General features: G+C 33.9%; 1 pseudogene; it reads right to left on the bottom strand.

The window, feature by feature from the left end:
* Positions 1-8,336: 8,336 nt before the first annotated feature.
* On the bottom strand, positions 8,337-8,429 carry LOC112127993 (annotated as a pseudogene).
* Positions 8,430-17,103: the final 8,674 nt, after the last annotated feature.

Raw genomic sequence — 17,103 nt, 5'->3', positions numbered from 1 at the left:
AAGATAAAAATCCTGGATAAATAACGAGGTTGTTATTTAAAAATATACTCAGATGACATGAGATTTTGGTAACTTTTTTTTCATTTAATTTCAAAGAGTTTTCACAAATTTATTATTCGTTTAAATTAATTACACTTTTTCTAAGGTTTTGATTGAGATGAAAAACCAACCGTCATGAGCGGGATTCGTACCCACGACTTTCGGCTGAAGTTGCTCTAACCATTTGAGCGACTTCCACGCGGAAACAACTCCTCACACCTTGAAAATTTTAAAGGTTATAGGTTGAGATTAAGAGTTGGTGTCCGGTTGGATCGAAGTTACGATAGCTCAAGTGGACACTAACGGCGTATTAAGCGGAAGGTCGTCGGTACGAATCCCGCTCGCGACACTAGCTTTTCATCTCACCCAAGACCTTACATAAATAAAAAATATAATTAATTTACATTATTAATACTGTTAATAATGCTACTAAATATATGTGTGGATTAAGTTATTATTTGTATTCCTTCTTACAACGCCAGATCATGTGAACGATCAAAAAGGTTAGAAAGTTGACCTTAAAAGTGTGTAATCTCGATACTTAACTGAAAATCTGGGCTTAATCTGAGTGTAAATTGTCGAACTGGCGGACTTGAAAATTGTGAAATGTCGAAATGTACGATTTGTTAATTTTTTACCTCGACGAATCACGTCGAATAACCGGGTCAACGAAGCCTGACATCGGCTAGAACTAAACGAGGATGAGTGATTATGTTTACAAAGGACTTCGTCTAATCAGACTTCCCGCTCAGCCATACTCAGAGGTTCAAACTGCATTTAGTACATTCCGGGGATAAACGTCGATTCGTCCTTGATTATACTAAGTAGAAATCTAATGATATTGCCGTGTTATTACATCCCTTCCGATTAGGATATCCACGTATGCAAATGTCCCTGTAATGACTTCGTTCGTTGTTTGTAATTTATCGTTGGATCCTTGCATAAATCGATCTGAATGAAATATGAATAAATCAAATCTGTCCTACATTTGCATTATAAACTTTTAAAGAAATTTCATTGGGCCTTTTTAACGATGGTCTGAAAATTGACATTCAAATATGTCTTTTTAGGCGCGAGTGTTCTAGTCTTTTTTGATAAATACCCTAATTTTTTTTATATTCTTGCTAACGTAGTTTGTTGGTTTTAATTTTAATCCTTTTCATGGACCCAATGTCTTTTATATTAGTGTCAGAGGCATTAAGTAAGAACGAGTTAAACTTTGAACTAAGCCCCGGTTCCGGCCTTTTGTTTTGTTTCAACAAAAGTCATTTCTATTTGCATCCTGTGTATACTAACTTAAAGTGTATACTTTTTTTAATCCTGTTTTTTATTTATTCAAATCCTCACCACCATTGGCAATTTGTTGTTTGTTTATAATTCTATTGTTCAGTTTTTACGTTGGGACAATGATAAACTAACATTGAATTGCTGAAATTTTGCAAAGAACGATAAAACCTTCTGAAAGCTGTTTGAAAGTAAGCAGGAAAATAAAGGAAACGCCATTTTGACGATCGTTTCAAGTTGTTAGCCAATTTTACGTGTCGTAGAGGAATTTCCAAGGCGATATAGTTGGGTCGAAAATGGATTTAATTTATCAGAAATTTGAGATATGTTTATATAGATTTTTCCGTCGAATTAACCTTTTTTTAAATTTCATTTGAACTTTTTCTCATCAAATTGACCTTTTTTTATTTTATATTAACGTCTTTTTTAACTTGAAATTAACCTTTTGCTTAAAGAATTAAAAAAATTAAGAGATTGACTGAAATATAATCGTGTAAAATAATATTACTCTATAAGCTTTCTTGCTCAGATTAACCCTTATTTACATTAAATTAACCCTTTTTAAATTTAATTTTTTTAAAATTTCCAATTAACCATTATTTAGAGATCGTGAGATGCGGTCTGGTGTGATGTAGGTTTATAAAAACATTTTCTTTACTGTGCTAACGTTTCAACCTTTATTGAAATCATCTTCAATAAACATTACATACTAAATACTAAATATTATACATTTCCAATTAACCATTGTAACTTCAAATTAACCGTTTTTAATTTCAAATTAAACCTATTGCCATCTCAAATTTTACCTACGAAATGGCATGAAATGTAAGACCGTAAAGTACAATCCTTCATTGCAAAAAAAATTACTAATACTGCGGAAGCTTTTGATTTCAAAATTAGTGAATTTCAGAGTTGATACAGCGCTATTTATCAATATAACTCTTTCTAATATCAAAATAACCCTTTATGATTTCGAAGTAACCATTTTTGTTTTCAAAAAAACCCTTTTTAATTTCAAAATAGCTTTTTTAAATTTAAATTAACCCCGTTTTTCAAAACATAAAAAAAACTTCATATGAAATATAAGACCGTAAGTTAAATTTCTGCATTATAAAAAAACTTTTTTCCGTCAGTTTAACCCTTCTCACAAATTAAAATTTTCTATACCTTAAAACAACCCGTTTTACTGAAAATACCTTTTCTTATTTACAATGAACTTTTTTAATTTCAAATTAAACCTTTTTCAACACAAGTTATATCTTTTTCACTTTGATTTAATGCTTTATAGTGTGTAATTAACCCTATTTGACAACAAATTAACATTTGTTTTATTTCAAACCAATCCTTTTAACTTCAAATTAACTCTTTTTGATTTCAAAGTAAATCTTTTTAATTAAAAAAAATTAATTTCAAAATGACCTTTTTTAAATTTCAAAATAGCCCTTTTTATTTTAAATTAACACCTTTCTTTAAAACATAAAAAATTCCGAGAGAATATGAAATGTAAAACCGTAAAGTAAAATTTCTGAATTAAAAAAAAACTTTTTTCCGTCAGTTTAACCCTTCTCACAAATTAAAATTTTCTATACCTTAAAACAACCCGTTTTACTGAAAATACCTTTTCTTATTTACAATGAACTTTTTTAATTTCAAATTAAACCTTTTTCAACACAAGTTATATCTTTTTCACTTTGATTTAATGCTTTATAGTGTGTAATTAACCCTATTTGACAACAAATTAACATTTGTTTTATTTCAAACCAATCCTTTTAACTTCAAATTAACTCTTTTTGATTTCAAAGTAAATCTTTTTAATTTAAAAAAATTAATTTCAAAATGACCTTTTTTAAATTTCAAAATAGCCCTTTTTATTTTAAATTAACACCTTTCTTTAAAACATAAAAAATTCCGAGAGAATATGAAATGTAAAACCGTAAAGTAAAATTTCTGAATTAAAAATAAGCTTTTGTCCGGCAATTTAGCCCTTCTCACAAAGTAACATTTTCTAAATCTCAAATTAACAGTTTTAATTTAAAAATAACCTTTATTATGAACCTTTTTTAACTTAAAATTTACCTTTTTTTCTTCAAACATTTTAGAAATCAAATTAACACTTTTTCACTTTAATTTAACGCTTTATAATTTGAAAATAACCTTTTAAACTACAAATTAACATTTTTTTAAATTTCAAATTAAACCTTTTTTACTTCAAATTAACCTTTCCGTATTTCATATTAATCCTTTTTAATTTCAAATTAACCGTTTACTCATCTAAATTTACCTCTTTCTTTAGAACCATTTTTTTTAATTAGGAGACCGTATGAAATATAAGCATGTAAAATAAAATTTCTATATATAGCTTTTCTCGTCAAAGCCTTTTCCCTTTTTAATTTCAAATTAAGTCAATGGTTTCATTTAATTCTGGTGGCTTATTGTTGACTTTTTCTTTTTAACATTTTGGTAAGATACACGGTAGAAAGAACTTTTGTAAGTGCCTATATATCAAAAATACAGCTGATCCTTATAGTTTGTGTCGGGGTCTAGGGTAAAGAATTAATCCGTTGAGTGAGAGGAGTCGTTTCATTTCGCGGTTTGAAATATTAGTCGGATAACGCGGAGAGAACGGTCCCACGGCTCTCCGCTTCAGGGTCATTGCTTCATTTTTCTCATTATCTAAGTGTACTTTCCGTGAATTATTCATGCGGTTCGAGACTAGGCGATGCAAAGGCGAACTGGACGAAAAAGTACGACGATCCATAATTTAGAAAGGGGAGGAACGTGTAATATATGGACTTTGGCGCGGACTGATGTCTCTCCTGAACGGCGACACGCATTTTGCCGTCAGTGCAATGTACAGACCGTCAGAAAAAATATTCTTCCTATATTCTAAAAATATAGGACAAATATAAAGGAGCACAGTTTGTCTCTAAGTTACTTTCAATTTGTTTTTACCTTTTGTTAACCCCTGAGCGATTTTTCCCTAATTCTTTATTCTGTTCATTTTGATTGTCTCATAAAAATTATTCAACTATCAACAATTCATGAAAACAAAAATAAAAAAGTGTATCCCTCAGTTTCACCGTCCGGTTCAAATTGTCTGTAATAAAATTCTCTTTTCGAGAAAGGAGAGGTAGGGAGATGTGGTTAATTGATTACAGCTCCAAGCTTTCTAGGATTGTCGAGGGTAGGAAATTAAATTTCGCGTTCAAACAAACTCGATTACTTTCTATTTAAAGTCCTTGCATATTTTATACCATTCAGTAAACGGAAAAAATATAGTTTGTCCTTGTTACTGATGGTCTAATAAAAGAAAGGAATGATCGATGCCTTTTGTGACACCTTGTAACAGGCTCAAGCAGACAATGATTATCAACATACTAACATTAAAAGAGATTTTCGAAACGAAGCTTTCGTGACAAGCTTAAGCACTGGCAGCAACAACCTGCCCGCATTGCATGTTATTGAAATAAAATGTTCTCAAATACTTGGTAAGAAAAATACCTATTGACTATAAAAGCTTCCTCACTAGTTTCTGGCAGTAGTAAGTACTGGAAACGAATTAGAACGAATATTGTCAGTTGTACTTTCTTCTTAATTATTACATGTGACCTCAGGGCTTTGAAATATAAGTTATTAGTACAGAAGAACGAAAACATACTAGATATGTAGATATACAAATAGGCAGACAGATAGATAGATAGATAGAGAGAGAGAGAGAGAGAGAGAGAGAGAGAGAGAGAGAGAGAGAGAGAGAGAAAGAGAGAGAGAGGGAAAGAGAGAGAGGGGGAAGAGACGTCAGATTAAAAAGAATTAAAAAGAGAGAGGGAGAGAGAGAGAGAGAGAGAGAGAGAGAGAGACATGAAGAAAGAAAGGGAGACAGACAGAAAGAGAAAGGGGGAAAGAGAAATAAAAAAGCAATGGAAAGAGAGAGAGAGGGAAAGAATGAAAGGGAGAGACGGGAAAGGGTTGTGCCTGAGAGAGAGAGAGTGGGAAAGAGAACAAAAAGCTGAGCATTTCTTTTTTCAGGCTCTGTCAAGAATGATTAGATCTTATGCCATTATAAATTTAACTTATAAATAAAAGTCGAAAGGTGCGTTGAGATGGGAAGTTAGTGTCCGAGTGGATCAAAGTCACGATAGCTCAAGTGGTAGAGCAGCGGCGTATTTAGCCGAAGGTACACTAGCTTTTTCATTTCAACCAATACCAACCAATACAAAGCTCATACTTAATACTGTCGACTAGATACCAAAAAAACTTGTCGACGGTCGTTGGTTCGAATCCCGCTCGTGAGGCTGACTGTTTTTATCTCCACCAATACCTTACATAAAGTTTAATTAATTGAAAGAAGTTATTTGGTCAATCGGACCACGAACTCTAATGGATTTAATAAATGAGAAAAATAAAGAAATCAACAAATACTTCTCAAAATTTTTATTTTTTATCTTTGTTGTGGATTTATTTAAGGAGGCCAGGTTTGTGCCGTTACATTTAGTTTGTAAGGTTCTAAAGCCCTAGAGTTTCCTGTGATTTATTGGGGTCGTTCAAATGTATGACCATTTTTGTGATTTTGGAAAAAAAGGCAGAAGCGATTGGAAGGTGAAAAATGAAAGAAATTTTTTTTTATTTATCCAAAAATATGTGTTGGTGTGTTTTTTGGGTGCCAAAATCGAATATTGACTTTGTTTCTTGCTTTACAAAGTATGTGTATTTTAACCTGCTTTGCTAAGTTTTGCAGTGAAGATATAAGTGCTAAATGAAGGTCATTACGAATAGTATAAAAGGTTAATCGTTAATATTAACTTTTCAATCAAACCTCAACATTTGCCCACACGCTTTAATAAAAAAAAGCCACGGAGAGTGTTATTTTCGTTCTTTTAATTTGATCAGCTTACACTTGGTTTTTATCACCGAATTGATTAAAAAGTGAAACATAAAAAAAGTACAAATGTGAAAAAAAGAAGGAAATCTCTCTGAACGTCAACAGAGTAACAGGGAAATAAAACTGGTTTCTCTTGATTGCCCGTGGCCATAAAGAAGATTAATGTTTTCCACGCTGTTAACGAATCCTTTGACTAACTGCTGGATCTTGTAAAAGCATCACTTCGCTTTCTCGAACATCGCCTGAATTATTTGGGCAAACGTCGAGCCGTTTAATTGTTAATAAACCCTCCAGTGTAGGGGAAAAGTTTAAAGAACCGCGATAGAGATATCTGGTTAGAATTTTCATAGGTACATTATCGCTGTATGGCCCCGGTTTTCGCCCGCTTCCCCATTGTCTTCCACCTTTTAGGAAATCATCGAATCGGAATCGTGGAAGACGAGATAAACAACTTCTACTCCCAACTTCATCCTAACTTCATCGCTGGCGATCGCATTTCGCCCTTTGTCAGTTGTTTAGAATTGCATGCCCGAAATAATTCAACACCCGGAAAAACGGCCTTATCTCAGCAGATTTTCTTTATTTAAGAGCGCCCATACTTCGAAACCGGAACTTTCCCATTGTTTTTGTTGTCGTATTGTGTGTTGTTTACAAACGAGTAGCATGTCTTGACTATTCTCAAAGTACCTCTACTTCGTCTGCTCTTTAGAAAAAACCCCTCCCCTCACAATAGATTTTATTATAATTTATAATGTGTACAACTAGTAAAACATTCATTATTCTCATAAATAGCACTACACTGTTTTTATCGCAAGGTACAATTAAGTATTCGTACTTTGGTCTTTTCGGATTGGTTTGGTCTCCCTGTCCTTGCGGACATTGTCTGTCAGGTGCCCATCTGCTTTACGCCATCTTCAGTGGTAAATTAGTATGACTGCTGTTTTGGTATTTTGCCTCGATTCTCGGTGATCGATTTGATCTTTTCCAATCATTATGGTCGTTATATCATAATCTAATAAATTCGCAATTAAAATATGTTAAGGCTAGATAAGAGTATTTAAAGTTAGAAATGATTAATTTGAAGTTAAAGAAGGTTAATTTAAAGATTAAAAGGTTAATTGGAAATTATGAAAGATTGTTAAGTTTAAAAAGGTTAATTTAAAGTTAAAAGGGCTAATATTAAATTATTAAAAGTTCAAAAGAGATAAGAGTTATAAAAATTAAAAATTTCAAATTAAGACTATTTAACATTTTTAAAAAAATTTAACATCAAATTCACCGCTTTTCTTAAAGCAATAAAACAGGAGATGATATGAAAATATGCATATTAAATAAAATACTTGCATTTAGCTTTTTGCGTCAAATTGTTAGTTTTTAATTTCAAATTAATCCTTGTAAACTTCAATTTAACGCGTTTAAACTTCAGTAACCGTTATTAATTTTAATTTCACCATTTTCTTAAAGGCAATAGAAAACTTAGATGCTATTTAATATGAGTTAGAAAATTAAATTCCCCTATACCTTTAGCTTTTTTCTGTCCAAAACAATTTTCACCTTAAAATATTAAATGGAAGGTAAAAGGAGTCAATTTGAAGGTAGAAAGGGTTCATTTGAAATTGAAAATTATTAAATCAAAGATAAAAATGGTTTATTTAAAATTAAAAAGGTTAACGTAAAGTTAAAAAGCTATTTTGAAGATTAAAACGGATATTTTGAAATTGATAATGGTTAATTGGAAGTTAAGAAAGATCAATTTGAAATTAAAGAAGGTTAATATCAAGCTTTAAAGGGTTTAACGTGAAATTATTAAGCATTAATTTGAAAGTAAAAAAAGTTTATTTGATGCCAAAAAGGGTTTATTTAAAAAAAACTTATCTTGAAATAAAAAAGGTTAATTTCATATTAAACGGAGTGAATTTGAAGGGAAATGAGTTCAAATCATCTTTTAAAGCCCAATTATTTGATTTTTGAAAACTTTTTCAAATATTTGGGAATTTTATTTTCCAATATTTATTATTTCGTATCATTTCCTAGGTTTTTTATGTTTTAAAAACAGGAATAATTATAAATACAAAATGGTTAATTTTAAATTAAAAACGTTTAATTTTCACGCAAAAAGGATCATTTTAATTTCAAAAAGGTTTAATTTCGTTTTGTTATCCTTGCGCAGGGGGCCAAGATCTTCCCTGTATCGTTCCAATTTTAGTAAACGTACCGCCGAAGAAACGTTTTAAAAAAAAGGTCAATTTGAAGTTAAAAAAGGTTAATTTGAAATTGTAAAAGGTCAATTAGAATGTAAAAAGAGTTAATTTGAAGTTAGAAAAGCTTAATTCGAAATTAGAAAAAGTTAATTTGATGAGAAACAGAGTTAATTCGAAATACAAAAGAGTTAATTTAACGAGAAAAAGCGTTAATTTGGCAGAAAAAAAGTTATATTTCAATAAAATTTTCAGTGCATAAACATTACTCATTCATCAAACAAGGAAATTCTTGTAGGATGAGTTTTTGTTGTTGAACCGGTATGAACTACTTTTTCCAGGGGAATGGTCCCATTTTGTACGTTAGAGCTGATGGTTTTCCGAGAGGGCCAAAGTCGGAAAGGTCTGATTGCATTTGAAACAATTAAGGTAAACCAAAACTAATTGTCTTATCTAAGATTTTGGAAAACGCATGCAAGTTTATATCTCAATCAGTTCACCGTGTAAAACAATTAAAGATGGCATGCCAAAAGTCAGTTAGTCCTACACGCCAGGTTCTGATAAAATCTAACTGGGCAAACAAGTTGTTAAAATGTTTTCAGGAATTGTCCGAGGGAATCAGGCCAAAGTGCGCGAGGTCAATTTTATTTTCCTATTTGATCCAAAGGATATTGGGCTGGAGTCTTTAGAGGTTTGGACGTTTGTTTAAACCCCGCAATCTTATTCCGCACGGAAAATAATAGATATTTAGGAAGATTTTAAAAATCTTTTGGTGATAAGGTCAATGGCGGAGTGAAAGAGTTAAAAATTTATCGTTAAAAAATCAGTTAAATATTATGTTTTATCTAATAGACTCCTAATCACTCTTTCCGAGAGTTCGTCGTAAACTGTCAGGTGAGTAATTTATATACTGCTTATACAGCCTAACTAGACATGATTCCAATTTGATGGATGCGTCGGATAATGGCCAAATGGTGAACACCAAATTTAACCCTTTTTACGGGATTTGGGTTGAAGAGTGTCTGGAGGAAGTGTCGTCAATTTGTCTTTATAAGTCGAGCACGGTTCCTTTCTCGATTGACAACTGCTTTCACGTGCTTAGAACAACCAACGACAAATTTCGAAAAATTACAAATTAAAAAAAGGAAAAATAGAGTAAATTTTACCATTAAATTTACGGAATGGGTTCGTTAAATTGCGAGATCCTCTTTAGTTCCGAGGTTTGTTAATCTATTCTTGCTGTTTTTGACCTCGCAATTAATCGCGTTCCGGCTTCACGTGATCTTCAATGAGGAACGGTGGCGAGACTCTCCGCGACGTAAAAACAAAGGAAAATGATCAAAAAAGAAGTCTACTCAAACGAGAAAAGTACCTTTGGTTGTTTACAATCATTTTCGTATTCCTATCTTCGATGTTTTTACTGCGGTTTTTTTATTAGGCTTTAATAGGCTTTTTTAAACCCTATTCACTTTCAAATTAACTCTCTCTAATTTCAAAAACTCTTTACAATTTCAAATTAATCCTTTTTAATTTCCAATTAACCCGTCCTAACTTCTAGTCAACCATACTCAATTTCAAATTAACTCTTTACAATTTCAAATTAACTCTTTTAATATTAAATTAACCCTTTATAACTTCCAATATGCCCTATTCAATTTCAAATTAACCCTCTCTAATTTCAAATTAACTCTTTACAATTTCAAATTAACCCTTTTTAATTTCCAACTAACCCGTTCTAACTTCCAGCCAACCCTATTCAATTTCAAATTAACCTTGGTAATTTCAAATTAACAATTGCTAACTTCCAATAAATCTTATTCAATTTCAAATTAACGCTTTCTAGCGTCAAATTAACTCTTTAAAATTTTCAAATTAACCCTTTCTAACTTCCAATCAACGCTATTCAATTTCAAATTAACTCTTTCTAACTTCAAATTAACTCTTTACAATTTCAAATTAACCCTTTTTAATTTTAAATTAACATTTATTAATTCCCCGTTAATCTGAAGCTTGAGATTAAACATTAAATTGAAAAGCTGTAAACAGGAATTTTCCTTTTTATGCTTATATTTCATACCGTCTCCTTATTTTTTATTGCTTTAAGAAAAACGGTGAATTAGAAGTTAAAAATTGTTTATTTGATGTTAATTGGTTGACAGACACACGGATATCACAGCAAGAATAGGCGGACCCAAAAAAAGATCAATTTTCCCTGTTTGTCAGACCAGCAGGCGTAATTTAGTGAAGGTGTATTTTAGTGGTTACTATTCAGAATTTACTATCCAAGCGTAAGTGTCTTACTGCAATTAATAATAGAATGTAATATGGAAAGCAGTTACGACCTTGATAACGAACCCGACCTCTTTTAGCCTGGAAAAACATTTTGATTCAAAACGAAAATTGTATAAAACGGTTCAAACCATTTTCATTAGAGATATGCATATTTGAGTTTTAAAAAATGCTATAAATAGAATGCGATTTTTTTCAGAATATTGTGACGATTTTGGAAAATCTGATTAAAATGGAAGCTGTTTTATAAGCGAAATGCTGATTCAAGTTTCCTCTCTTTTTTCCCCTCAGTCTCTTGAAAACACCATTGTTTACATTATATGATCTATAAAAATTGGCCTAGTTCCAGATACAAGAAATTCATCTCGTACGTTATGTGTCTCAGAAAAAGTAGAAGTGCAAGAGTGGATATCGCGATATTCATAACATTAAGTCCTCCGACACGTGAAACAGGTTCCTAGTCCAAAACCTAACATAAAACTGCTGCAGAGCTTGTATAGAATAAAAACATTCATAGCTGCTTGGAGTAAATTGAATTTCCTCGTTGTTATGTTATATCATTTAATCTCAGGGAGTGGAAAACTATTTTGTATGTGTTATAAACAACGCAGTTTCGCGTTGCAAGACAGTAGTTTTAATCTAAAGTAGTCTTTTTCTAAACTGAGACAAATCAACGTGATTTCCTCCAGGAAGAAGACTCAATGAAAATAACCTCAGGGCCCGGCACTCGGGGCACCACGGTGGCCCCTTCTTACCACAGCTCAGCAAATGGCCAGGCTTCAATTGTGTGATTTTGACATTGGAAGATTGGAGCCAAGTTCTCTTTACAGAAAGGTGAGAGTTGGCTCAAAATCTTTAGATGGGCGTAATTTCATATGGAGACGCTCAGGAGAAAGGTACGCCTCATGCTGTATTATTGGTCAGGTGGCATTCCACGTTCGACCATAGATGTTTTGGGTAGGCATTTCCTTGGATGCACGCACCGAATTGGTCGTTATACGAGGAAGATCTCTAACTTCACAGAGGTAATCGATAAACATGAAGTGCTATTAGCCTCCACATCGGTGAGAGATTCTTGGTAATGCAGCATAATGCCTGGTCCCATAGAGCACGTATCGTGGATGACCACCTGAATGAGGATGGAATTGAGTGCTTTGTTTGTTATATTTATTATAACTGACAATTAATTAAGGTTTTTTAGTTGAGATGAAAAAAAGTTAATGGCACGAGCGGGATTCGAACCCACGATCTTCGGCTATATACGCCGCTGCTCTACCACTTGAGCTATCGTGACCTCGATCCACTCGGACATCAACTTCCTATCTGAACCCCACCTTATGAGTTTTCCCTCCTTTTGCCATTTTTCACAAAATGAAAATACATATTTTAAAAAATGAAGTGCACTTCACTAAAGCTCTCCGTCGCCATTTCAATTGTCGTCGAGAATCAAAACCGATTACACGACATTTGAAAAATGGCAAAAGGAGGAAAAACTCATAAGGTGGGGTTGAGATAGGAAGTTGATGTCCGAGTGGATCGAGGTCACGATGGCTCAATTGGTAGAGCAGCGGCGTATCTAGCTGAAGATCGTGGGTTCGAATCCCGCTCGTGCCATTAACTTTTTTTCATCTCAACTAAAAAACCTTAATTAATTGTCATGTATTAATTGGTCAAACTGACCACGAAAGTAGTGAATTAATGATTTATTATAACCAATGGTGGAGGCGAGGGGTTTAAATGATCAATATTATAAAGGACAAAAAATGTTTACTTTTTTATTTATTTAATTATATCTTTTTTTTAGAATTAGGTAATAAACATTTTAATTTTAAATCTCTTATTTTTACAATCAAACCTATTTTTGGTATGCAAAATATGAATAATCCTATAATTAAATTTAAGAGTGGTGGGTTAATTTTGTCCATTAGAGTATTTCATACCTTTCGGATCTAAAAAAAAACATTGAACGAGCGTTAAAGTGTAATTGAGGGTTTATTTATTACTTTTGTTGAGCTATTTATTAATCAATTTATAATATTGATTTTTTGTTAAAAGTGTTCGCGCTTCTTTGCTATTATTTTTGTATTTATATCCTTTTTAATAGTTTATATATATACATATATGTATGTATATGTATATCTATATGTATATAATGTTGGTAAGTGGGTTAATGATAAAAACAAAAACTACTGGACGGATTTCAATGAAACTTGCACAGCTTGTTTGTATTAGTGCCGGGCGGGTTTAGAGAATATAAACTGAGCATATTTAATGGGCGTCAGTTTACAAAATAGAGAGATTTCAGGAATTTGTGGCGTCCATTTTCACAGCTGTCAGCTTTCCAGGCGGGCTTTCGGCTCCCGGTATGGTAACGTTTCCCGCGTCTTTCAAATTGCGATTTAGAGGCGCTAAAAGTCAATAGATGCAAAAACTACGCTCTATAGTCACAAAAATTACCGAGTTATAGTTGCAAAATTATTGATTCAATATAGTCGAAAAAACTACAGATTTGGTTTCGCTGGGATTGGAAGATGAAAACGTAACCGTCGTATCTTTACTATAGGGAGCAGTGGTGTAGGAAAAAAAACTACCGGCATGTAGCGTGCCCGATGACCATTCCACTAGGCACTAAGCCACAAGCCATCGGAATGGTGAAAAGTGTTCCAAGTGAACATATATTTAGTTATGTATACATAAACTTTGTTTTACCGAACTCGGACAGTTTAAATTAAATGTTACACGTAGTGCTATTGTTTTACCAATTGAATTTATTAATATTCTTGATTTTATAAAATGTGAAGTTGCGAAGTTCCGTAATCTTCAATTTTTCGATGTTTTATAATTAATTGAAATGATTTTGCTGTAGTATGAATTATGTTTAATCTTACATTATGGCTTTTTGACACTACTGTTGAAGAATTGCTGTTAGAATTGCATTTTGTTGATCTTTAAAATGCCACGAAAACGACAAAATATTGGTCGTGGCACAAATATTCCCAAGAGAATTACAGTTGAAAGACAAAATGAAACAAAAAAAGAAGGAGCGCAAGTAAACGAACAAAGTATATTTCATATGTCCCACCCGTGTGCTAATAAATCATCGCAACGACACGAAACAGTCGCGTAAGAATTAGAGAATTAAGACAATCTTTGCACTATTGTGATCAAAATGAACAGCGTAACAAAAGTCGATTGGTAAAACTTGATGGTAGGAAGTACCCTTTTCAGTATAATTCAGATTTTGAAAATAATTTGCATCCAGTTTTGGCTGTTGAAGGCATAAATAAAGTTTGCACACGGTTAAACTTTATTTATTTATATTTTTAACGAGGGTTCGCAACAGCAGAGGTTATATGAACCCTAGGGGTCCCGGCGTTTTTGAAAAAAAAAAAAAAAACATTTTTAAGTATGTCGGGTTCGAATGCAGGGCCGCTGGACCTTCATATAATTGTTCATATAATTAACATATATGCTTTTATCTAGCAATAGTATTATGTATACTTAAAATAATGTGTTAAATAACACTTTTTATTACCCCCTGGGCAACGCCGGGTTATAAAGCTAGTTTGAAATAAGAAAAGGTTAATTTGAAGATAATATGGGTTAAATTAAGTGGAAAAGTTATATAGAATAATTTTATTTTATATGATTACATGAAGCTAAAAAGGGTTACGTTAAAATGAAAAATTTCTAAAGTTTGTGATAAATGAAATCCATTTTCGACTAAACTATATCGCTTTGGCAGTTCCTGTAGGACACCGAAAAGTGACAAATAACTTGAAACGAACGTAAATATAGCGTTTCAAACTTCCTTTCCAACATAAAAAAGTTTGTTATACAGACGAAGTTTTCCACAATGAAACAAAGCGTGCTGTTCTTTGCCGAATGACCGAATTACGTGTGCTAAAAATTATCCAGAAAGGAAAAATAGTTACGAGACACTATCTGAAACGTTGGATGTTTTCAATTCAAGTCACGTCTTGAGCAGATAGCGAACTTGATTTGCTTTTGCTGACCGTAATAGTTTGAATGGAAATGATTTCCTACGACGGTTAATAATAGAGAGAATTTTCTATCAAAGTTCCCTGTGGTGAACTAAGGTCGACTCTGTGCTTCTCTTTCGGCCCAAGTGTTCGCGTGTACATGTCTTAGTTCAATTGCCATTAAAAAGTTTATCTTGGTGAAACAACTAATTTACATACGGCCTGTATCGCAATGTGATATTGTTAGAATGTTTATATTACAATTTCCAACACCCAAATTCTGTAAAAGTGTAAAAGGTAAAGGTATGATGTAGAAGGTAAATCTGAATATTTTTTTAGTTTTTGATCTTAACCCACATTTTGTTTATCAGAACATCACAGGAATCAAAACCCGGCCGAGAGGTCCTGGCCTTAATCCTATCAAAAATGTTCGGGAAAATCTAAAAAAAAAATTTTTTTTGTGGGATCAACTCCCTCCAACCCTTGAAATGAGAACCATTGAGAGTTTTTGAGGGGTTGTATATTTTAAATTATTAGAAACTCTGACAATTAAGTTCCTGAATTTTAAATAATATTCAGATCTGACGATTCAGCTGGAGATGCGCGCTGTTATTACCTATAAACCAAATTTTATAACCTTTTTTATCATGCCAATGGACCATTGTCCTTTTGAAACTGAATTCCGCTCGCTAATCAAGGGAAAAAATTTTCTTACCTTCCAACTTCTTCTTTTTATATATAATAGTCTCGCAGTCCAATTTTTAGGATTTTTGAACCCAATTCAGACTCAAGTGATTAAAGAGACCAGGTCCCACTTGGTTCGACCACATCCTATTTTGACTTTGAATGGCAAATTTCAATTGAATGTATGATTTCAACAAACAAAACAGCATAACTGAAAAAAAATTATAATAGAATTTCCGTATTTAAATTTTTCTTGGGTGTAGTAAAATAAATACATGTTATATCAAATTTATCTATGTACACGTGCCAGTTTTAAATAAGAAAATTCAGTTATTTTTTGTAAACTTGAGACTATACATCCTTCAATCATTAGTGTACACGAATTACTCCTAGAATTAAAAAAGTTAGAGAATTATTATGGTAATAAAATGTGCCTAAATGTTAGCACTAGCAATGTAGGTTTTTTTTTCCCCCGGGGGCTTCCAACAATAGTCATTTCAGCCCCCTTTCACTGCACTGTTGTGGCCGATGGGGTTCTCAATATTCCGCCATCGGCCCTACAGTCTAAAAGATCACCCACTTACAACAAACAAATACATAAATTACTTATAAATAAATACACGACAAATAAAACACAACACAGATACACTTATTTACACAGATATTCACGTTTTATACATTATTTACAAGTGAGGAAACACCTCCGTTTCTCTTAAAAAGCGGAATAGGGGATCCGGCATTTGACTTGCTCGCCCGAGTACCGTTTTTATGTCAGGGTTCATGCCTACTCGCTCCCTGTAGGGGGCCAAGGCACGGCACTCCTCGACAAGATGAGACACACTGAGCAACCTTTCTCTACAAGCGGGACACCTGCGCGGGTTTTGACCCAGAAGCAGATGTCCGTGTGTCAGACGGGTATGGCCAATCCTCAACCGAGTTAACACGATCCTTTCATTTATTTTCAGATTCTCATGAGGCCATCGTTCAGTCGTGCCCTTCACTCGCAGGAGCTTCTCGGACGACCCGGCCCACTGACGCTGCCAACGCTTTCTCACAGAGTTCTTTACTGCTCGCACAGCGTCACCGGGCCGGATCGCGTAGCTTGGTCTGGAGGGCGAGACGTCCCAGCTTTCGCTGCCTCGTCTGCACGTTCGTTGCCTCCAGCCCGACGTGTCCGGGTACCCAGGCAACTACTACCGTTTTTCCCAGGCGCTCCAGCTCAGCATATCTTTCTAGAAGGAGCACGACAAGAGGGTCCGTGGCGAATCTGTCCTGGATTGCCGATACTGCACTCAGGGAGTCCGTACAGACAAGAAAGGCAGAGCCCTCATCGTCTCGAATCACCCCGAGTGCGTGCCAGATCGCATAGAGTTCAGCCGTGTACACGGTGCAGTGCCGCGGGAGTGCCCATGAAGTGGACGAACCCCGTTATACACGGCGCACGCCACACCTTCGCCGGTCTTGGACCCGTCCGTAAAGACGAGGCGAAAACCAGCGAATTCCGATCTGAATTCTAAGAACCCAGCTTGGTAGAGGTGCGGCGGTGTACACGACCTGGCTAATACCGCGAGGTCGTCTCGGACGAGTACGGCTGGAAGGACCCAGGGCGGTGTCGGTCTGTTACCCAGCCCGAGTACCATCCCCAGTGTCAGTCCCGCAGTAATGTAATTAATTACGAAAATATGTTAAAATTACATCATAAAGTCGAAGTAAATCAGTCTATTTTATGCAACACCCAATTTGTTGG

The sequence above is a fragment of the Cimex lectularius genome, unplaced genomic scaffold (genome assembly GCF_000648675.2).
Source record: "Cimex lectularius strain Harlan isolate CLEC.00 unplaced genomic scaffold, Clec_2.1 scaffold344, whole genome shotgun sequence".
Classification (NCBI taxonomy): Eukaryota; Metazoa; Arthropoda; class Insecta; order Hemiptera; family Cimicidae; genus Cimex; species Cimex lectularius.
The sequence above is the reverse complement of the archived record's forward strand: the minus strand, read 5'-3'. Positions and strand labels throughout refer to the sequence as shown.